A 16,578-nucleotide genomic window follows, 5' to 3' on the forward strand; every position below is an offset into this window, starting at 1 on the left:
CCGTGGCAAAACAAGGCATACGTACTGACTTGTCCACATGGCCACAAGAGACGCCCATGTGTCTAGCCCGTGGTTGAAACTGACTTGGCCACACGGTCTGGCACACGCCAGTGTGTGTGCGACTGTGTGGTCTACCGAGGCTCATTCTGAAATGGCCCTCGAGCAACATAACAGAGACACACGCACGTGTCTCTGCCCCTGTGGGCACAAAACAAGCCATTTACAAGGCCAAAATGCCACCCAATTTGAGTCCTCCCTACAAGCATCATTCAAGCATCAATATACCACATTTTCAGCCAATTTCAATCTCAAAACATACACCATTCAAGTCATGTAATCATCAATCTATTTCATGGTCAATATCTATACCAAAATATACCAAAATCATAAGCCAAATTCATTCAATCATACATTACCAACATCTTAATTTCTTATCCATCTTCATGTCAAACTTATACCAATTTTAACAATTAAGCACATACCAAATTGACCATTTCATATAGTCATTCATATACATCAAATCATACCATTTTCTCATCCCATAAACCATAACAAAACCAAACCATATTCACAACCATTATCAAGCCATATCACTTGGCAAAACATATATTTACATCTGAAAACATATTCACATACTTCTAGCCTATACATGCCACATAACCAAATCTCAAAACATTATTTACCAAAATAATAACCGAATAGTGTGATGACATCTCCATCGACTTCTGACCCGAGTAGATCTTTAAAAATCTATAAACATAGGAAAAACACACAAAATAAGCTTCGGGAGCTTAGTAAGCCATAAGCAAATAAATCTTCACAAGATCATGTATATAATTCAACTTGAATAAGCAAAATTTAGTTAAGTTCATACACATATTCAATGACTTATCTTATATAGTCCAACATCACCACATTAAGTAACTTCATTAAGCTTATTTATCGGTGAACATATAAACCATGCTATCAATTTCAAACAACGACCATTAGATCATTCATATAAATTAAGCTTGCACAATTTCATTATAAAACCAACCGAAACATGGTCATTTATTACATTTCATGCATAAAAATATATCAATTTCTTTTTATGCATTTTAAAACCCGAATAACCCTAACAAATCACACATCCAAACCATGTTCCATTTTTCATAATTCTCATGTCCAAAACATAGAACCACAATTTCATATAACGAGAATATATAACACATCATTCATTATCATATATTTCACATATTTTCATTTGAATCATACTCACCTTTCATATCAGAATTTCATAAACAAATCACATGTACCTGAATCATATATAGCAAAACACAATTATAATTCCATATTTCTCATATAATTCATTTGATCATAGTTCACTTACTAGTATCCACATCTCATTTTCACATAGTTCATATATCAACTGATCATAATTATACTCACTTTCATTTCTTAGTTTTATATATCTCGCAACATACCTGATTCGGATGCACATTCATATACTCATTTATTTCTCGTAATGCCCGTTGAACAGTTCGAAATCATAAGGATATGTGGATCGGAAAGCTCATACAATGCCAACATCCTAGATGTGGTCTTACATGTAATCAAAAATCAATGCCACTGTCCCAGGCAGGGTCTTACATGAAATCAAATACGATGCCAACGTCCTAGACCTGGTCTTACACATAAATTGTAAGTTGAGGCCAATGTCCCAGACATGGTCTTACCGATAACACATATCGGAATCATATGTCATGACATATGCATCCTAACTATTCGTAAGGTTCGTTCAGGGCTTTCAAACGTCGTAACTCGATCGATTCAAGCTCGTAAATAGTGCTCCCATGCTTAATTCAATTCGTCATTTACATATACACAAGTAATAATTCAATTTGGCACAATAATGCACATACATTTCAATTTAACAACATTTATTTACTTATGCACTTACCTCGTACTAACATGAATAGACTGGAACGACTATTCGATAATTTTCGACTTTCCCCGATCCAAATCCATTTTTCTCATTTCTTGATCTAATTCAATACATATTCAACTTAGTTAATCATATATTCAATCAAATTCATCTAAAAACGTATAAATAGGCTAATTACACTTTTGCCCCTGACATTTCAATTTTTTTGCAATTTAGTCCATATTTCACAAATTCACAAAATATGAATAATTCAAATCAATCAATGCTTGGCCGAATATTCCTACACTTCATATAAGCCCAGATATTTTATTTATTTTACATTTTAGTCCTTCAAGATCTCCTTTTTACAATTTAGTCCAAATTACTCAAATTCATTAAAAAATCAAAGAAAAAAACTTAGTAGTCTAACACATATCTTTCATTTACTACCATCAAACTTCATAAAGCTCACATTACCAACAAGGCATAACTCAAATCATCAACAAAATCAGAAATTAGGGCATGGGCTTGATAGATTACTAAGCAACGATTATAAAAATATAGAAACTATAAACAAAACTGAACAAAATACATACCTAAATCATCAAATCTCTTAACCGAACCCTAAGCTTGAGTTTTCTTTCTCTTTCCTTTGATATATTCGGCCAAATGATGAATAAATGAAGCCAATATTATGTTTTGTTTAATTAATAAACATTAATACATAATTTACTATTATAACCTTATAATATACATTTAAAATTTCACCAACTAATGTCCATTAATGTCATTCAACCAAACAAGTAGTGTCGCCATATTTTCAAGACGAATACAATGGCCGCTAATTCAAGATCATGGGTCAGATAGTTTTTCTCATGCGGCTTTAATTGCCTCGACACGTAAGCCACAACTCGTCCTTCTTGCATCAACACACAACCCAACCCAAGTAAGGATGCATCACTGTAAATAACAAACTCTTTACCTGATTCTGGCTGTACTAGCATTGGAGCTTCAGTTAAACAGGTTTTTAATCGGTCGAAACTTTTCTGACAATTTTCTGACCTTTCAAACTCAACATCTTTTTGAAGTAGTTTCGTCATCGGTGTAACTATCATCGAAAAACCCTTTACAAATCGTCGGTAGTAACCAGCAAGTCCCAAAAAGCTCCTAACTTCAGTAACATTCCTCGGAGGCTTCCAATCGAGTATGGCCAAAATTTTGCTCGGATCAACTCTAATACCCGGTGCGGATACTACGTGCCCCAAAAAGCTAACCTCTCTCAACCAAAACTCGCATTTACTGAATTTCGCGTATAACTGCTTGTCTCGTAAAATCTGTAATACCAATCTCAAATGCTCGGCATGTTCAGTTTCATCTCGTGAATAAATCAAGATGTCATCTATAAACACAACCACAAACCGGTCCAAATATTATCTGAAAATTTGATTCATTAAGTCCATAAATACTGCAGGGGCATTAGTGAACCCAAACGGCATCACCAAGAACTTGTAGTGACCGTATCTCGTTCTAAAAGCAGTTTTGGGTATGTCCGAGTCTCGAACTCGCAACTGATAATAACCCGATCTTAAATCTATCTTTGAAAATACTGATGCTCCCTTTAACTGATCAAACAAACCATTAATACATGGTAACGGATATTTATTCTTTATTGTAGCTTGATTCAATTGACGATAGTCGATGCACATTCTCATGGTTCCATATTTCTTTTTCACGAATAATACTGGTGCACCCCAAGGTAAGAAACTCGGTCAAGCAAAACCTCTATCCGTCAACTCTTGCAACTGAGTTTTCAATTCTTTCAATTCCATTGGTGCCATACGATACGGAGCTATCGAAATTGGTGTGGTACCAGGTGCAAGTTCGATGCCAAATTCTACCTCTCGAAAGGGTGGTAATCCCTGTAACTCCTCAGGAAAAACATCTGAATACTCACAAACCACTGGTACTGATTCAAGTTTCTTTTTTGACTCTTTGCTATCAAGTACGTACGCAAGATATGCTTCACACCCCTTTCTCACATATTTCTGAGCGATCATCGAGGATATTATTGCTGGCACTCCCTTCAAGTCAGTAGACTCAACTCGGACTATCTCGTTATTTGCACACCTCAAATCAATGGTCTTTCTTTTGCAATTCACCACTGCATCATGTACGGTCAACCAATCCATACCAAGAATAACATCAAATTCATCAAACGGTAAAAGCATCAAATCGGCCGGAAAACAGGAATCTCGAATTATCAGAGGGCATTTTTTACACACTTTGTCAACAAGTACATATCGACCCAAGGGATTTGACACTCGAATTACGAACTCAGTAGACTCAACAGGTAGAGTCTTACTAGATGCTAAAGTCTCACATACATATGAATTAGTAGAGCCAGGGTCAATCAATGCAATCACATCAGTATCAAAGAGAGTGAAAGTACCAGTGATAACATCAGGAGAGGATGCCTCCTCTCGTGCGCGGATGGCATAAGCTCTGGCAGGAGCACGAGTCTCAGATCGAACAGCCGTATTAGAAGTCCCTCTCTGACTACCACCCCTACCTCCTATAATTCTCGGTGGTCTACCTCTAGTCGTTGTACCACTAGGTCTCGCACCTTGCATCTTATTTTTCTCGCCAAGTTCCGTGCAATCTCAAATGAAATGATCCTTCGAACCGCATCTGTAACAGGCTTTGTTAGTAGACTTACCCCAACATTCACCTACGTGTCGTCTTCCACATTATGGACATTCAGGTTTTTCTTGGCGATTGTTACCCACACTAGCAACCGAAGTAGCTCGAGAGTCCGTTGATGGTCGCTCTCTAATAGAAATTCCTGCAGTCTTCTTCGATTTATTAGTATTGTCCCTGAACTTCTTTACAGCCGAGAATGAAGTTTTACCCACCAATCTTTTACGAAAGTCTCTAGCTTCAAATTTAGCTTTCTTTTTCTCCCTTCCAAGTTCTTCAGCCTTGCAAGCTCCTTCAACTAGTGTTACAAATTCTTTTATCTCTAAAATGCCCACTAGTAGCTTTAAATCTTCATTCAATCCTTCTTCAAATCTTTTACACATGGCAATTTCATCAGCTACACACTCCCGAGCATATCGACTGAGTCTTACAAACTCACGTTAGTATTCAGATACTGTCAAACAGCCTTGTTTAAGCTCCAAAAATTCTTTACGCTTTTGATCGATGAACCGTTGACTAATATACTTTTTTCGAAACTCCGTCTGAAAGAAATCCCAAGTAACTCGTTCCTTCGGGACAATAGTAATCAAGCTTCTCCACCAATAGTAGGCCGAGTCTCGTAACAAAGATATGGTACACTTTAAACACTCATCAGGTGTGCAAGACAGCTCATCAAAAACCCGGATGGTGTTATCAAGCCAAAACTCGGCCCTTTCAGCATCATCAGTAGCTGTGGCTCAGAATTCCTCGGGCCCGCGCTTCCTAATCAAATCCACAAGAGGTTTACTCGGCCTCACGGGATCAGTAATTGGTAGTATTATAGGCACCTGAGGCAGATTATTTAAATTCGGGAATGGTTGAGCAGCCGAGTTAGTTCGGGCATATTGTGCGACCCACTCGATCATCATGGTAAAGAAGGCTTGTTTTGCCCCATCATCTTGATTATTCGCGGATGATTGAGGTTCAACAGGCGGTGTCCCTTACGCAAGAGCAGCCGCTACACTTTCAACGTCATCCGCTAAGGTTCCCTCTAAATTGGGTTCCATTTACTAATCAAAACAACAATTCCAACCGTCAGAAGTCATCACACTATCAAATACTAACATTAAGGCATGTATAGCTAGACTCATGCGCGCTATGGTAGTCCTAGAACCGACTAAACTGTAGCTCTGATACCAATAAAATGTAACACTCCTAACCCGTTTCCATTGCTGGAAAGGGTTACGAGATATTACCGAAGCAAATACTTATTCGTAAAATTTTCCATGCATTTACTTCTATCATCTTTTCTACGTTAAGTTCATCTTTAATAATGCATAATTCATTATACTCCCATATACGATCCTTATTCATACATAGCCGGAACACATAGTTAATCATTATCAAGTTCAATCAAAACTATTACATAAGTTTACATCATATAACAACCATATCATACGATTGCATGTTATGTTCAGACATAACTAGACGACCCATTATGCTATCTCAATTTAAATACTAAGATCATATACAATAGCCACGTTGCAATTAATCACTTATATAAATGTGTCATAATCAAACCACCCCAAAAACACATAGTCAAGATTTCTTAGCATTATCAACCCTCAAGCATATGTATAATTTTTATAGATATATATATATTTATCATTATTAATAGCATTAAACATTATAGCCAAGACAAATTATACCATGATTAAATATAACTAAATTCAAACTTAGTATTTAAGCCATATTCGCATGGCTAGAAGTATACATATCAAAGTTCAAACAAATACATATTAGCCTATACATGCCGAAATGTTCACTTAGACCAACTAAGAAGAGGGTACCAAAATGTTGAAAGCTGGTGTGATGACTTCGACGATGGTCCCGAGCACACAAAATGGATCGAAGAAATCTAAATAAAAGACAAGTAAACACACCAAATGAGTATTCAACTCAGTAAGTCATAAGCAATATAATACATTCCATTGATAAAAGATCATAAGAAAAATAATGTAAGATCTATTACTCCAGCCATACCAAACTATGCCATGATTACTTAGATTATTGCTTTAATCTTAAGCCAAGTCCTTCTATCCAATCAAATATCAAAACAACCCAATTGATCTAGATCTATTTCCTTAAAGCATGGCACAATGATGCACTAGATAAATTCATACATATACATTTCATGTCTCCAATTCGATATTTTAGTTAATAGTTCTATCACTTTATTCTTTTCCTGCACATATTATATCATCAACCGAATTCGCACACATAGTGCTAATTAAGCTCGCACACATACTGCCATACTAAACCGCACACATAGTGCCTAAAATTTTCACTCATGCATCGACATTCAAATCTGCACACATAGTGCCATTTAATTTCGCACACATAGTTCCAATGTTAACTCATTATAATATGGCAACTTACTTAATTCAAATAGCATATACGGTCACATTAATAATATATATATCGCTTCAAAAGAACACCTAACAAAAGATATTCTTTCATGATTCACTAATATTATTTATGCACAAACTAATCAACCTTACAAAATGCTTAAGGACTTACCTTGTGTTGGGTAAAACGGTTCCAACTCGGCTACTCGATGTTCTTTGCTTTGTCCTTGCTTGATTCCCCTCCTTTAAGTTCTTGAGCTTAATCAAATAAATTAACTAGTTTAACCATCTTGCTAGATATTTATATCAAAATATTAATGATTTTATATCATAAGAAACACATGGTAAAATTTTATCTTTCTACCTTATGCTTTTGAGCTATTCGGCTAATAACCATATAATATCACCTTACTATCAATAATCCAATTACACATACATATATAACACATATATATTTCTATATACGGCAACCACCCTTGCTAATTACTCACATATATAGTCTAATAATTTTCATTACATTTTACAACCGTAATTGTTCAAGACATTAAAACTTCAATAAATATTCATCTATTACCTCGAGGCTGAATGCATCGTCACTTCTCAACATAACATTATCTCAAATAGGTTTACATTCAAATATATATAATCATGAATCAAACTCAACTTATAAGCCAACATCACTCATTTAGTCAATTATATACAATCAAAGGTAATATCACAAATGGGCATACCTATATAGCTGAATGTGCAAAAATTAAATTCAACATCACCTATGTACTTAATTAGATGGCCGAATATACAATATCAATTATAATATCATTTTTAATTCATTTACACACATAGTTTCATCTCATGAACACTGGACCGAATTTTTCCTAAACTAGCATAGCTTCACATCTATTTATAACATCATATAAATCCACATATATCTACATATCTACCTAAATTTTCTTTCACCTTTCTACTATTTCCATTCACAACATCAAAAGCACCATACTCTTAGCATTTACCTCCCTCTAACCGTATGGCATTTAGTCACCTATTTAGGTAGAAAATTAACATATGGGATATAATAAGACATTGGCTACTAACTAGATTTTCACAAAAATTTAATAAAATTAACATGAGTCCTACCTTAATCAACCCCTTAGGATGGCCGAATGTCTTAGAAAATTTCCTCATTCTTTCCCTAGCTTACGGCATTTGCAAGAGGAAGAAGATGAATACTTTCTCTCCCCTTTCTTATTTTATTCATCTTTTTCCTATTAATTCATTTCTTTAATTTATTTTAACCATTAACTAATAAAAAAATTACAATAAAATTCAACTTAGTGGAAGAAGCATCATTGCTTGGCCGGCCACTACTTGAATTTTGGGCAATTTGACATGCAAACCCAAGCTTTCTCACCTTGTTGTTATTTGATCCTTACGATTTACCTATCATCTTTTCTAAGTTTCTCAACTAAGTCCTTTAAAGAAAATTTACATTCCTAAGACTAAATTAAAACATTAAATTTTCATACACACACTATCACACATTAAATATATGCAATAAAAATTAAAGTAAATTTTTATGACTCGGTTTTATGGTCCCGAACCACATTCTGACTAGGGTCAAATTAGGACTGTCACAAGATAGTTCCAGTAAAATGTGATGCTCGGCTCTAACCCCGTTAACAACTTAAATCATTCTGTGGTACCGAATGTTCTAGGCTATCACATTATCTTATTGTCTTAAAACACATCACAATTTATACAACAGTACATCACTGTAAATTAAGAAGTCTCTGCCCAATTGCAGACTAGACCAGTTCAAATGCTTCTATAACGCCCCAAAAAATGAAAATCTTGTAATTACGCATGTTGCGACACAAGTTGCATGTTTTCTTTAATGGCTAAATGAGTTTTTAGTGTGTTTGGGAGTATTAGAGAAGCCTGGGTTCAAGTCTTGGCTTTTGCAAAATTTTTGGTTTTTCCCTTGAATGAATTTGGATAGTAGCATGTAGACCTTATAAATAATTGTAGTTGAAATGTGACACAAATGAGCTTGTGGTCCTATGGTAAGTGACATGTGGTAGTTGCTGGAGGTCTGAGGTTCAAGTCATGGCAATGTAAAAGAGTATTTATTTTGCTACTCTTGCTGTGTAGAAAATAGTTATTGTTTGAAACTCTGTTGAGTGGAGTTTGACTTGGTTAGGGAGTGTTATGTGGAGGGAATCAAGGAGAGGATTGGGGAGAAATCAAGGAGAGGATTATGGAGAGATTTTAGGAGGACAAAAGGGAGCTTGAGGGTGTGTGGGTTTGTGCCGAATTTGCTAAAGGGAAACTCATGGTTTTAGCTTTGGAAGGGTGTGTTTTCACTTCGGTAATTGAGAGCATTTTGAGGGTCTTTTAGGCTTTGTTTTGTTCTTCTTTTCTTTCCATTTTCTCTGTTTTTTGTGCTAATTTGGGTCCCTTTTTGGTCAATAATTATTAACCGACTTCTTGTGCAACTTATTCTTTCTTTTTCTCTTTTTGCAATTGTAGCCGAATTCACTTGAGTCCATTTGGGCAATTTTGTGTTGGCTCTTTACTTTTCTACAAGTGCATTCTCTTGAAATGATTTCTTTTCCCCTCTGGTTCTCGATATTTTGTCTTCCTGGCATTTTGTTTCTTGTTTGGCCGAATCTCTACTTCTCACTCTTTTCTAATTCTGGCCGAATGCTATAGGCCTCTCAGGTACCAGGCCGAATATTGCATCCCTTAACTACTCTATGGCTTTTAAGTGTTGGGGGTTTAAAGTCTTATTTTTGGTAAACAATCCTATCTAATAAGTTTCATTGCTAAAGCATATAATCGGTAAGGACGTGAGATCGATTCTTAATCAGTGATCTAAGGGCAATAAGCTATTTTCGCTCGTTCAAGGTGAGTAGTGAGTGACGATTTGGGTTTTAGTATTAAGAATTCTAACAATTGGAAAACTGACGAAAAATCTTGAATGAATGTAGGCTTTGGCGTAGTGGGCTGTTTACTCGATTTTGCAATCAGTTGTGTAATCTCACCGCCTATACTGTAAATCGGTAAAAGCTGAAAAATACGACGATTGAGGCCACATGGGCATGCGATCACTCGCATGGTGAACCGAGCCCATGAAACATGGGTGTTAGACTGTAAAGGCCGCCATGTATATTCTCATGGGTTTAAGTCGTTTTGGGCCACGATCGGCTGAATTGGGCTGTGTGGGCCCAATGGGCTTGTGGGCTATACACAAATAAATGCCACAATATATGGTAATTACTGGACTGCGCTATGTAGTTTGCATCGTCGTGGTAATTTTTGGGCTTGATGGGCCACACGGGAGTGTGGGCCACCTTGGGCTACATAATAGGCCTTGGGCCCATTTACACTGTCAGGGCCGTTAAGGTTACATGAGTCACTTGAGGCAACTGTAGACCTTCTGATGGGTCAATAAGAGTACCTAGACCCCAAGGCAGGTAAAATGACCAAAATTCCCTATAGGGTAAAATGACTATTTTACCCTTCGAGGGTAAATGACTGATTTGTGGTATGATTTGACTGTTCTTTCTGAGCATGACATTCTGCATTCACATATGAGGTTATGACCTGACATATTGTATGGGATTGGGATATTGTTTATGGAGGAAGTATATTATACTATTGGCTTTTAGTCTTTATACTGATTACTGGCAGCTTTGCTGCACTACTGTTATTGGCAGCTTTGCTGTGATACTGATTAGTGCCACAATCGATGCTAATTTTGGTGTGTCTAACTGGGTGGGTCGATTTTGTCCCCACATGGTGTGATTGGTAGTACGAAGTGGTATGTCTGGCTGGCTTGGGGTGGGTTTCACTGTTGCATCACTACAATGATACTATTATTGTGATGGGCTCAGGCCCAGACTGTTACTACATATTGTATTCTAACTGTTAGATAGGGCATTACATGCTGAGTTTTTGTAAACTCACCCTTCTTTTTAACTGTGCAGGTAATCCCCAGCTTTAGAGGATTTGGTGCTGTGAGGGACACGGAGATGGCCACATGACCGTAGTTATGATATGCATGATTTTACTTTTATCTGAATTTTACTTTTGGGTTTTTTTTAATTCTGTTATAAGGCCTTTTAGACTAGTTTTCAAAATATCAATTGTTTGCAAAGATACACAATTTAACCTTCAAAGTTTTGAAAAGCTTCCGCATTTAAATCAGTGTAATAAAATAATGGCAATTTAATATGACTAATGTTTTGACTAGCTGACTAGATAATAACAAGGAATTTAACATACTAAAGTTTTTATCAAACCAGAAAGTTATTTTAACTATTCAAACAAGTCTCTACCAACAGAGTTCATATTTTCAAAAAGTAGTGCAATGTGACATGCTAGATTCGGCCATAACGTCTAGGCCGCATTTGGGGTGTTACAACTTCAGTTAATAATATTATCTGTCCAAGTTTTTCTAACATGGAATAAGCCATTTGACTTTCATAAGACAAAAATTTTATCATACAATTATTCGGAATTCACTCCTCATGCTAATCAAAGACCATTTCACTTGCATTAGCTCCAATAACCAATATATCTCAATTGAAGACATTAGCTTTAATTAATTTACTTGAGAATAGAGATCCATCATACCAATTGAAATTCAAAATTTCATAACTTATGCCTTTGCCAAAGCCAAATAATTACACAGGAATTAGAGAAATCCCAAGATACGATACTATATTGGAAGACCGTAAACAAACTCTTAAGGAAATATGAAAGACCTCGATAATTCCTCAGAGAGAAAAAGTCCAAAAGAAAACATTGTTTCATCCCACTAGAATCCAATGCAACAATTAAAAGAAATAGAATCATATGCATTTTCTCATAAGTTCCCACTAGACAAAATATAACAGAATACCAGAGAGAAGTAGAGCAAAACAGATTATAAACTGGTCAGACTAACAATGCCTTTGTCTGACATTTAAATCAGATAGCATTCTCATATAACAAGAATTTCATCAAAAGATAGATAGCTACTATAACACTTTCAAGAATAATGATCTCTTAAAATATATCAAGAGAGACAGTCATCATCTGCTCACTATGATTTCCATACTCAGACATCTCATGTTTCAAATATTATCCCTCTAACTATTTATGTCATCACAAATCCCATATTATTACATTTTCTCAACCTCGTACTTGAGTAATTTTATTTACCAAAGTAAATTTCTTCTCTAACTGTGACAGTGCATAATTCACATAATCTTTATGTCAACCTGATACCTTTCTAGCTTTGGCCTTACTTATCAACTCACTCTCAATCTCTAATCATGTTTATAGATATTTCCCCATTGAACTCTTTGGTTTTCACACTTGTGAGTTTATTCAGTGCAAATCTCATGAAATTTGATGATCATTTTATGAAACACTAAACTAGACTATGATCGCGACTAAAGCAAGCGCACCTATCGAATGGTAGTATAGTTATGGTAAGTCCAGAATATCGTATCCACAAGGACTAGAAGTACTAGTATTAACTTTATTTCTATTATTTAGCCTAAAATATAAGGGATTTGTTTTAATCTAAAAATTAACTTAACTAATTAACTAATGTACGCGACAGAGAGTAAAGAGAATAATCGAATAAACCAATAATAAAGACAATACCCAAGGAAAAATCCACCTAGACTTCACGTATTATTTAGATTCTGAATCTAACTATTTATTCATTTGTCTTGATCCATAGAAATCCCTAAATTATGTTAATATCTCTTTTGAGACTAAAAACAGCTGCCTCTAGGTTGATTAATTGAAATCTCTTTCTAATTAAAACCCCTACTGTCCCATTAACTCGATCTATAGATTCTCTTATTAGATTTGACTCTAATCCGGCAGATTTATGTCGCCCTATTTTTAGGGTTGCATGCAACTCCGCTTAATTATGGTGGACCTACTCTTAAACAGGGACTTTTGCTCTACTGAATAAGCACATCAACTTGAATTAATATCCTAAAAATATTAAAACAAAAATTAAGAAAACATAATTAAGAACAAGAACAAGTATTTATCATTAAATTTAGAATATTAAATAATAAGATCCGTCTTAGGTTTCATCCTCCCTAGGTATTTAGGGAGTTTAGTTCCTATTATAGTAGGAAAACATCTCAAAAATAGGAAAACAACAAAACATAAAGGAACCCAAAAACTTTGAGAGAGAGAAATTGGATGGAGATCTTCAGTCTTGAAGATGATCCTACTTCCGAGCTGAATCCGTTGGCATTCTTCGAGTAATTCTTGTATTCTCCTCTGCGTCCCCCCTTTTATCCTTTTCTCTTGTGTTTAAATAAACTTTGGAATGCCTAAAATAGCCCCAAAATTAGCCTTTTCCAAGTAGAATTAAAATAGGTCTCGACAGGGACACGGCCGTGTGGCACGCCTGTGTGATGGTGCTCAGGTCGTGTGTAATTATGACATGGTTTTAAGTTGACACGGCCATGACACATAGGCATGCGGTCTGCCCGTGTGTCTCACACGGGCATCTGGATTACTCGTGTGGAAGTGTTTGGGCTGTGTGCAACATTGAAATAAACCTATTTTGTTCGTTTTTGGCCTTTTTCTTGCAATTTTTGCTTTCCTATGCTCGTCTGGATATAAAACATGAAATTAAAGGATTAAGATTATCAAATTCACTAAATCTTATGATAAGTCAACCAAAAATATGCCAAGCATGGGATTAAAATATGTTACTTTTGAGGTTTATCAAATATCCCCACACTTAAGCATTTGCTTGTCCTCAAGCAAAATCCTCAACTCACAACTAAAATGCATTTTTCTCAACTTATAATTCTTATCAATAAAATTTTGAAATAATTCACAAATAATCATACATTGAGAATTCAACTAAAAGAACATCAAAGTTTCAAACAGTCCAAGTTGAGCATTTTAATCATAAAATCATAGGTATTTCCCTTTATCTAAATAATTACCTTTAATTCCAAATCGAAAAGAGTTGACATCCTCACTAAAGATTCACTCAAATCACTCAAAGTGTTTAAGGTTCAACAATTAAGCACTCATTAGTCAAATATGAAAAGTTATTACCATAGGCTTGCATGAAAATCAAATCTCCACCATTATAAATGAGATGATACACAAATCAAAAGGTCTTTAGCAGGGTTGTAATGAGGCTTGGGTTAAAGGTGTGGATAAAAGCTAAAAAAGAGAGTTAGGATCGAGATCAATTTAATAAATTACCCACCTTAGAAAAATAAAGCTAATTACTAAATTATAAGCAAGTGCAAAGATTAAAACTATCCAAAACTTATGAAGTGAGCTTTTTCTCAAAATAGTAACTTTAACTTATCCAAGCTCATTATGAAAGAATAACAATATGTAATTACATGAATATATAAATATAGATTTTTTTTAGAACAAGAAAAGAAAGTACATAATAAGAAATAATTCAGCAACTGTAATAAACGAACATAGTTAGGTAACTAATCAAATCAAATCTCGATAAAAAGGGAGAAATTCTTAACGAATCAAAAAGGGTTAAGTTGTGGGTTATCATTAAAGGGAAATCAAGAAATGACGTTCAAGGCTCAAAGGGGTTCACTAAAGGTTAATTATGTGGGTAGGCTTTTTATGGAGTAAGTGGGTTAAAACCTAAGTGCCTTCATCATCTTAGTATATCAAATCAAAGGTGTGGTTTCGACATGTATAATCGATGCAAGTTCTAGAATAAAAAATCAATATTGACTCACTTATAACCATCAATAAAAGTGAGCAAGAAAGATATATGCTCTAAAAGGCTCAAAATCTCACAAAAAATTATGGGTTTTTGATGTCAATCTTGTAAATTTAGAACTTCAAGATAATTCCTCATTTCAGGGAAACAACCTAACAATTTTAATTCTCAAAAATTCAACTGATCATGCTTGATTCTCTATTGTCCTAAAGTTTAAATAATCAATGCACAATTACCTATGTTTTAATCCAAAACATATCAATAAAAATCATAAATCAATCAAAATTCATTCTAATAGTAATATGAGAAAATTATTTGAGAACAAGACATAATTCAGGGATTTTCTGATAATCATATAAATAACCTCCCTGCACTTAAGATATACATTTCCTAAATGTACAAAGAAATATAAATCATAATAAAAACAAAATATCATAAGATAGGGGATAATTGAAACTGCCCTGAATTGTGGATGAATTTCCCAAAATAGTGAAAAGCAAAATTGTAGATAAATGTAGGGTAGTACAAAATTCTGAACAACTGATAAGAAAATAAACACAATGCTGAAGGAGATTAAAGGATTACTCATTAAGAAAAAACCATAATAACTAATATAAAGTTCAAAATAGGAAAACAAAATAGTCATAAAAAGCAAAATAGAAATAAAAATAAAAATAAGATAAAAGATAAAAGTAAAGAGAAACATAAACATAAAAATAACCAGACTCAATTGTCCTCATCATTAGACTGATCAGTGTCACGAGCCTGTGGTGCTGGAGGAGCGAAATGAATATACTAACAGATTTGTTGTAAAGTCGCATCAATACTGTTGAACCTCTGAGTACAGTATTGACGAAAACTAGCAAACTCCTCGGGGGATACTCCCAGGGAGCTAGCAGTAGAGGGAGCATGTCAGTGACTCGATGGTGGAGGCTTTGGTGGGTCCTCGTGATAAGGAGGAACATCATCAGTTAAATCCTCTGGGTCATGTTGAATGTCAAACTGGACTAGTCTATACTGAGGCGTGTCCACTCCATGTCGCCGCTCAATGATCCTCATGTGGATCATGTTCAAGATGCCCTGAGGGGACATCTAACCGATGAGAGTAAGTGTCGAAGACTGCTCTGGTGTATCGAGAAGATCAAAGTGTCGAGCAAGGCGAGTCACGTAAGGGCCGAGATAGATGGGACCCTTCCTGTGGCGATCTGTCTGATGGCAAAAGGCAAGAGCGATGAAATAAGCTAAGTCGAATGTGTGGCTGGTTGTCATGCTCTAAAGATAGTACGTGTCAGTAGTGCTTACAACTCCTATGCTCTCTCTCCTGCCAGTCAAAGTGTGAACTAATAAGGCATGGATGTATCATAGAGCCAGAGAAAAAGATGTCGCCTTCGAGCGACTCGCTTCATAAGGGATCTGACTGCTTGTGAGATCAATCCAATAGCATGAAAGTGAGTAATGGATGTGAAGGTGGAGGTGAAGAAAGTTATCGGCACCGATAAACTTATCGATGTAGATGCCCAAAGCTGCACCAAACTCATGGACACTCATATGTCACACCAAGCCACCAAGTCGGAATATAATGGTACCGTGCTCGTCATGCATCGACATCACGCGCTGAAGGTAAAACATCGAGCAAAACTCCAAAGTAAGCTCCATGTATGTGGGCTCGACGATATCAAAGAAGCATTTTCATGGTGTCGTAGTAATGAAAGCACGAACCTCATCAGCTAGTCCAACCTGCTCCAACACGGCCCAGTCACTGGACCAACCCAAACCCAGTGGTCGCACACACAGCAGCTGAAATAAGTCCTCAAGTGGGTCCATAAGAAATTTGAGATAAGGATGCTAAACCTCGA

Source organism: Gossypium hirsutum, chromosome A13 (genome assembly GCF_007990345.1).
Source record: "Gossypium hirsutum isolate 1008001.06 chromosome A13, Gossypium_hirsutum_v2.1, whole genome shotgun sequence".
In the NCBI taxonomy this organism is placed as follows: domain Eukaryota; kingdom Viridiplantae; phylum Streptophyta; class Magnoliopsida; order Malvales; family Malvaceae; genus Gossypium; species Gossypium hirsutum.